Raw genomic sequence first — 8,679 nt, forward strand, 5'->3', positions numbered from 1 at the left:
ACCAATATAAATGAAATCTTCAAGATTAAACACTCTCTTAATGCATACAATAACCATCAAACTTATTTGTTTATATAATGCACACAGCAATGAACAACTTCAGGCTCCGTCTGCTAAGTTTCCATTACCCTTGTACCACAAGGTGTTCAGACACACCCGTAATTGTGAGTGTTAGGCGCTAATTGTTTTTCATTTTTATTATCGTACCCCTATTACAATTGGTGTATCCCACATTGGGAACCGAGGGTATAAAGTGATGAAAATTAATAAAAATAATGTTTTAAATAAATTTATTAAATACATATATTCAATTTTATTTTTAGAATAACAAGAATTTTAATAATTAGTTTTTTTTATTAGGGTTGTCAATCGATTAAAAAACAGTATTTAATCGTGATTAATTGCATTAAGTCATAATTAATTGCAGCTAGAAAGAAGTTTTTATTTATAATAAGTAGGGATGTACACTATATTACCAAAAGTATTTGCTCACCTGCCTTGACTCACATATGAGCTTAAGTGCCATCCCATTCCTAACCCATTGGGTTCAATATGATGTTGGTCCACCTTTTGCAGCTATTACAGCTTCAACTCTTCTGGGAAGGCTGTCCACAAGGTTGAGAGTGTGTTTATAGGAATTTTTCACCATTCTTCCAAAAGCGCATTGGTGAGGTCACACACTGATGTTGGTCTAGAAGGCCTGGCTCTCAGTCTCCACTCTAATTCACCCCAAAGGTGTTCTATCGCGTTCAGGTCAAGACTCAGACAGGCCAGTCAAGTTCATCCAAACCAGAGTCTGTCATCCATGTCTTTATGGACCTTGCTTTGTGCACTGGTGCACAGTCGTGTTGGAAGCGGAAGGGGCCCACTCCAAACTGTTCCCACAAGGTTTGGAGCATGGAATTGTCCAAAATGTTTGGGTATCCTGAAGCATTCAAAGTTTCTTTCACTGGAACTAAGGGGCCAAGCCCAACTCCTGAAAAACAACCCCACACCATAATTCCTCCTCCACCAAATTTCACACTTGGCACAATGCAGTCTGAAATGTACTGTTCTCATGGCAAACTCTAAACCCAGACTCGTCCAACAGATTGCCAGATGGAAAAGCGTGATTCATCACTCCAGAGAACGCGTCTCCACTGCTCTATGGTCCTGTGGCGGTGTGCTTTACACCACTGCATATGCTTTGCATTGCACTTGATGATGTAAGGCTTGGGTGGAGCTGCTCGGCCATGGAAACCCATTCCATGAAGCTCTCTGCATACTGTACTTGGGCTAATCTGAAGGTCACATGAAGTTTGGAGCTCTGTAGCAATTGACTGTGCAGAAAGTCGGCGACCTCTTTGCACTATGCGCCTCAGCATCCGCTGACCCCTCTCCGTCAGTTTACATGGCCTACCACTTCGTGGCTGAGTTGCTGTTGTTCCCAAACTCTTTCATTTTCTTATATTAAAGCTGACAGTTGACTGTGGAATATTTAGGCGCGAGGAAATTTCACGACTGGATTTGTTGCACAGGTGGCATCCTATGACAATTCCACGCTGGAATTCATTCTGATCATTTGGATGGATGAGAAAATACTTTTGGTAATATAGTGTATATCTCTTTGTGGTAAACACTTCCATACGCATCTAGATACAGGAGTTAAGATATGATTAAAAAATTATATATTTTAAAAACAGAACAATTCGATACAGTGTACAAATGATATGATTCGATATAATTTAACGATTACATTTGTCAATATGGATGTTAATCTTACATTATAAAATAAAGAAGCTAATTGCATTGAAGTGTCATTCTTACAGTATTTTCAAATGTGTAAAAGAGCACATCATAACCCCAAGCATGCTGTAAGGCAGGGGTCCCCAGCCACCGGGCCATGGGAAACATTCAGGTGCAATGATTAAAAAAAAACCACACACACACACAAAAATTATAAGAATAATGTAATAATTCTACATACATTTTTTTTGTAAAGGTATACACATTTTGGTAATATGGGCCATTGTTTTATTCCAAAAATAATATGTAGTTAGAAATCCCTCAAATTTTGCATGATTAATGCAAGCAGCAACTTGTTCCATGGTCCTTGAACGCACCATTTAATTTTGCAGTGCATCTTCTCCCACAATGCACAGATGAGACTACTTTGCTGTATTTTTCTGGTTTTTCTTTCGCCTCATATTTGGTCCCAAATGCTGATATGATGTGGGAATGCATAAAGGTAAGATTTGATGACCTTATTGAGTGCTAATGTACATATACGTTGGTGCACCTCTCTGAAAAAAACAAGTCCAGGCTCGTACTGGCGGATGGTGGCTCTGTATTCATTTAGAGCGTTTTTTTCATGTTGTTTCTGTCATAGTTTTGCACAATATATAATAAATAGGATAAATCAGATTGCTAGAATGTACGATGTTACATGTGTGTTGAAAATCTTTCCCGGTGACCAGCTAGCAGCTGCTAACGCTAACAAGAGCTAATGCTATTTCGATCCATTGTCATTGACACAAGCCCCCAAATAGCTGTCCTCGGCTATGCCTGCCTGTAACTAGTAGCTTAGTTGGGACACTCGTATGCCACAGTACCAATGTATAAATGACAATAAAAAAATATGTGCAGTGCATCAGTAACATCTTTCTTTTTCCCGGCGACATATTTTGTGACAACTCGACTCACAGCGACACAAATAACTTTGGTTTTGTCAAAAGGGGTATCTGCCAGGGCTGCGAAGCTCAACTTACCATTCAAAATACCCTATTCTTTGCACATTTCTGCTCAATATTTGTTCCTGCTTCTGGCTTCACATCAGATGCCACAACGCTGCGTTTCCTCAAGCTATGGTGTGGGCCGAGGGTCAAACAGGCTGTGTGCATGACGTGCGTCAAAAAAATTAGTGCCCTTAAAGGAAACTGTCCTTGATGCATTATTAATGTGTTGTTTTTGACAGCTCTAGTTTTTATACAATACAGTGTATATTAACAACACTTTTATTGATTAGACGTCACCTTTTGTGTTGTGTTTTATCTTCATCAACCAGGATTAAATTTGCATATTCAATTTAATGCCACCTTTCCAAATATCCCATTTTAATGCAGAGCCTGTTCCAAATTACTCGATCAGTGTCACACTTTGGCATGCAGACACTCACTCGGCAATGGCCAAAGGTTTATTATTAAAATCTAATACATGCTTCATGCAAAAGGTGACCTTTTTAAAGATGTGTGTGTGGTTTGTCCAAAACGTAGAAGCACAGGTGGTTATTGAAGTGCCTTTTAAGGTTGTCTGTTGTTTTACCCAAAAGCCTTAAGCACAGAGAGCGAGAGAGGTTTTGCCTAACAACGGCTTTTTACTATTTTAAGCCAATGTCAGCTAAGTGATGGATGCAGAGGCGATGATTTGACAGCATTAAAGCAGCAAGATGACATTTCACTTTGAAGCCTCCCTCTGCTGCTGCTCTGTTATATTAATTTTTTTTCTCTTAACAAGCCTGAATCTGACTATCGCATTCCGGCCTGATCAAACAGGGGGAGTCAGAAAGGTGAATGTGATCGAGGCGATGTCATCATTAGTGAAGTATGGCAGGGCACCTCGCTCTCCGATGTTAAAAAAGTCTTTGAAATATCACAACAATCATAAGACGGCAAGGCTTTGATGGATAAGCAGAGGCGAAGGCATGCGAAATGTGTTGGCGGTGCGTCATGATTCAGATAGCAACACTGTGTTAAGCACATTGCAGTGCTGGGAGAAAACCCAGCGTTTGGGCAGCATGCTGTTGACTGAAGTCAAGATGTCAAACATGGATCAGAATTCCCTTCATCGCAGTCCAAAGTCTATCGTAACAAGGTCAACAAAACAAGCTTTGACCAACCAGTGAGTACATGTAACCCTGAAACAAACCAGACAGGCCCAGATTTTCATTGTAAATTCCATACTTCTTTTTTGTTCCCCACATCATGAGAGATTTCCATATCTGCAAGGCTGAAACAATGTTGATTTGGGGTGTCACAAGATCATGCAAGTTTTTAAAACATCACACGACTTCTTGTTGAGGAAAAAAAAATTGTGGGCACTAGGCCTGGGATGATAATAAATAAATAAATAGCCCAGTAAATGACAATGAACTCGAACTCGTGTCAGTTTTCCTCATCTCGCCTCCAAACAGGCAGGACGAGGGTCCACACTGCGCATTGGTTTCAGCACGTTGATGCATTTGTTCCATAGAACATGAATATGTTTGGAGTGAGCCCTTTTGTCAGTCATACAGTCTCATTGTCTCGGTGGATGTAGGCAGGGCCAGTAGCATACACACAGAGTGCAGAGTGTAATATACTGTAGTAGAAATAAAATTAATAGATTGCAATACAGTATATTGCCATATATTTTAAATATTTTTTCATTGTAGTTTTCTTTAAAGTAATGATAAAATCTCGTCTTGCTCTCGTAGACCCAATCTTGTGTATCTTCTCGTCTCGTGGGGGGGGCGAGTACATCACTTCAGACCACCATGTGTGAAAGTTGAAAAAAAATGCTAAAATACTTAAGAGTTGAAAATTGCATTAGAGGGAGTTCCTTTTTGCACATTCTGGGCATATAAATGCAGAAACATGTAGAATATTTGGTCTACATTCAAGATTCAAGAGTTTTATTGTCATATGCATAGTAAAACAGGCAGTTATACTATGCAATGAAAATCTTATTCTGTTCATTCTCCCAAAAAAGAAAGAAAACACAAGAAAAAGAATAAGAACATAAGAAACATAAATACCATCATAAGAAACATAAATACCAATAAATTAAGCAACAACAACAGAAGAGACATTAATACAGATAAATAATACAAATAAATGAATAAATAAATAAATAAATAAATAAAGTGCTATGAGTGTGTGCGTGTGTTGTGTGCGGCGTGTGTGAGTGCTTCGTTGAGAAGCCTGATGGCCTGTGGGTAAAAGCTGTTTGCCAGCCTTGTGGTCCTGGACTTCAAACTCCTGTAGCGTCTGCCTGACGGTAGGAGTGTGAATAATGAGTGTTGTGGATGTGTGCTGTCCTTGATGAGGTTGTGTGTTCTGCGTAGGACTCTAGGTTTATAAATGTCTTGCAGTGAGGGGAGGGCTGCCCCAACAATGTTCTGTGAGGTCTTGATCACCCGCTGGAGTGCCTTCCTATCACGTTTTGTACAGTTACCGTACCAAACAGTGATGGAGGCGGTAAGGACACTTTCGATGGTGCATCTGTAGAAGCAACTTCTTCATAATTTGTTGGGTGTTGTGAGACCAGGTGAGGTCCTCGCTGATGTGTGTGTCAAGGAACTTGAAGGTTTTCACCCTCTCCACCTCAGTCTCATCAATAAACAGTGCTCTATGCGGCTCCTTTTTTCCTTGTTCTTGGATCGATGATCATCTCTTTTGTCTTCTCTGTATTGAGAAGGAGATTGTTATCATGACACCAAGCTATGAGGTCCGCCACCTCTCTTCTGTATGACGTTTCAACACCACCAGTGATCAGGCCGATGACTGTAGTGTCATCCGCAAATTTAACGATGCTGGTGTTGTTCTGGGAGGCCACGCAATCGTAGGTGAAGAGCGTGTAGAGGAGTGGACTCAGCACACACCCCTGTGGGGTCCCAGTGCTCACAATTCTTGAGCTGGATGTGCGATTGTGGACTCTCACTGACTGGGACCTGCCTGTGAGAAAGTTAAACACCCAGTTACAGAGGGGGGGTGATAGGCCAAGTGTGAGGAGCTTATTTGTGAGTTTGTGGGGGCTGACTGTATTAAAAGCAGAGCTATAGTCTATAAATAGCATTCTGACATATGTGTCCTGGCCCTGTAGGTGAGAAAGGGCTGTGTGGATGGCAGTGTTGACTGCATCATCCGTGGACCGGTTCTGGCGATATGCAAACTGTAGAGGGTCCACAGTTGCCGGGATGCTCTTTTTGATGTGGGTCATGACTATCCTTTCAAAGCACTTCATAACAATAGGAGTGAGTGCTATAGGGCGATAGTCATTCAAGCAGGTCACGTTGCTCTTCTTGGGTACGGGCACTATGGTGGTGGACTTAAAGCAGGTCGGTACAGATGCTTGTGCAAGCGACAGGTTAAATATGTCAGCAAGCACATCAGCTAGCTCTGATGAGCAAACCCGAAGTGCACGTCCTGAGATGTTGTCTGGGCCTGCTGCTTTTCGTGGGTTTGTTTTGTTCAGAACCCTGCGCACATCAGCTGATGTCACCATGAGAGGTGAGTCCTGTGTGCTCCCCAAGTCCAGCCACCCTCTCTGCTCATCAGGAGTTTGGGTGTCAAAGCGGGCATAGAACTCATTCAGCTCACCTGGAAGTGTGGTTTGGCTGGACGTGGCTATGCTACTCTGCTGTCGATAGTCTGTGATGTGCTGGAGCCCCACCCACATGCGCCGAGGGTCTGAGGTGGAATAGTAGCCCTCCAGCTTCTGTCTGTACTGTCTTTTGGCCTCTCGTATGGACCTCCTCAGGTCATATCTGGCCTTTTTGTAGTCATCAGCGGTGCCCATGACAAATGCAGTCGAACAAGCACATAGCATAGCCCTTACATCACAGTTCATCCACTGTTTTTGGTTAGGGTATTTTCTGTAATACTTGGTGGTGGTAACAGTCTCTATACATGTGCTAATGTAGCCAGTAACAGCAGACGCGTAGTCATCCAAATCAACAGTACAATCTTCCCTCCCCGCTGCAGTTTTAAACACATCCCAGTTTGTGCAGCCAAAGCAGTCCTGAAGTACTTGATCAGTTTCTTCATTCCACACTTTAACTGCTGTACTTACAGGGGGAGCTTGTTTAAGAAGTTGTCTGTATGTTGGATAAAGGAATATAGAGATGTGGTCAGCCTTTCCAAAGTGGAGTCTTGGAACAGCCTTCAAAGCACCTTTCATGTTGCGCATACATACATCATCTTTTGCTTGATATTTCAGTTCATATTAGCATACATACCTGTCATAGAGGACCTTCATAGACTTCATAATAGAACTACATGTGCTTCTCCATAGATTAGAATATGACCAAAATTTGATTTATTTCAGTAATTTCATTCAAAAAGTGAAACTTGTATATTATATACATTCATTACACTTGGGATTTGAACAATTAACGATGCGACCAGATATCCGGTTTGGGGAGCCAACGAATCCGATTCGCTGGTAAAATAATCCAGTATCGGAAATAATCAGCCATAAATCTTTTACTCTTAATCGATTGAGGAGATATGCACTGGTCATGGCGAGAGAAGTGATCGGTTGATTGTCTTATAAACAACGTGAGAGCCTGGTCTGGGCTTGGGTAATTACTGGTATTTTTGCACTGTGTGCAGGTGCCAGGTCCTGTTGAAAAATGAAATCTGCATTTCCATAAAGTTGGTCAGCAGCGGGAAGTATGAAGTGCTTTCAAACCTCCTGGTAGTGTGCTGCACTGACCTTGGACCTGAGAAAACACAGTGGACCAACACTAGCAGATGGCATGGCAGAGCAACCTGGGCTCTCATAACTTCTGACTCCATGCCACGCTGTATTGCTGCAGTAATTCAGGCAAAAGTAGCCCCAAACAAGTATTTAGTGCTGTAAATGTTCATACTTTTCATGTTCACACTTTTCCTCGAACAGGAGACCTTTTATCGACACTGCTTAATCATTCTCGCAATGAAAGCCATTCTTCCGTAGTTCTATAAGTAAGTAAGCAAGCACCGTGACATGACCTCGTGCAAAGACACACTTTGTGGCACGGAAACAAGTTGTTGGACTGGTAATCATGCGACTAAATGCTGAAGAATCAGAGTGTTAAAGGATTAAGAATATCCCTTTAGAATAGAGCATCCTTTTAATGAACAACAAACCTGGTATCTGTCTGGAGGGGCAGGATAAGAGGATTGTTAGCTTGTATAGTTCTGTTTCTCTCTGATGTGGATACCCTGTCTGATAGAAATTATGCATTTGAAGTAAAAAAAAAAAAAAATACAGTGCAGCACCATATTTCTAAGGTAGGGTAGGGTTCTCTCCTTTGTGGCGTGTGTTAAGATTGTCTTCTAATGTAGTTGTGGCATAACACAATGACAACTCTAAAGACAAGACTGGGAATGAAGGTGAGTGCTGGAACCTCAGCTGCTAATGAACAAATGATGGGTGAAATTGAGCTCATTTAGGAGTAAAGTGAATCTCATTTACCACTGTCAACACCCTTGGGAGTCTTTCAGTGCACTCTTTTGGAAGGTTTACCATCTCATATTTTTTTTAACTAAAGTGAGGCAATTATCCTTGTGCATTACATTCAAATTTACCGCCTAATTGAGTGTCTGATTTTTGCAGATTCAATTACAAACGACATTTCCGCCAAGTATTTAAACGGAAAAAGTGTTGGACTCCTGCCATGCTATGGTAAATACGTGAACAAGAATGTGTTTTAGTGGTTTATTGCATCACTTAAAGGAAAACTGCACTTTTTAAAAAATGTTGCCCATCATCCACAATCCTTATGTGAGACATGAACATACATCTTTTTCTTTCCTTTTCTGTGTTTTTATTTTTGAGTTTGGAAAAGTTAATGCTAAATGCAGGCATTTATTTCTATGTTGCTATGTGAAATCAATGCGCCCAGGAAGGAAGTTCCGCTAATGCTTAAAATGACCAAAATACGGCAAAATACTGTAA

Source organism: Dunckerocampus dactyliophorus, chromosome 2 (genome assembly GCF_027744805.1).
Source record: "Dunckerocampus dactyliophorus isolate RoL2022-P2 chromosome 2, RoL_Ddac_1.1, whole genome shotgun sequence".
Classification (NCBI taxonomy): domain Eukaryota; kingdom Metazoa; phylum Chordata; class Actinopteri; order Syngnathiformes; family Syngnathidae; genus Dunckerocampus; species Dunckerocampus dactyliophorus.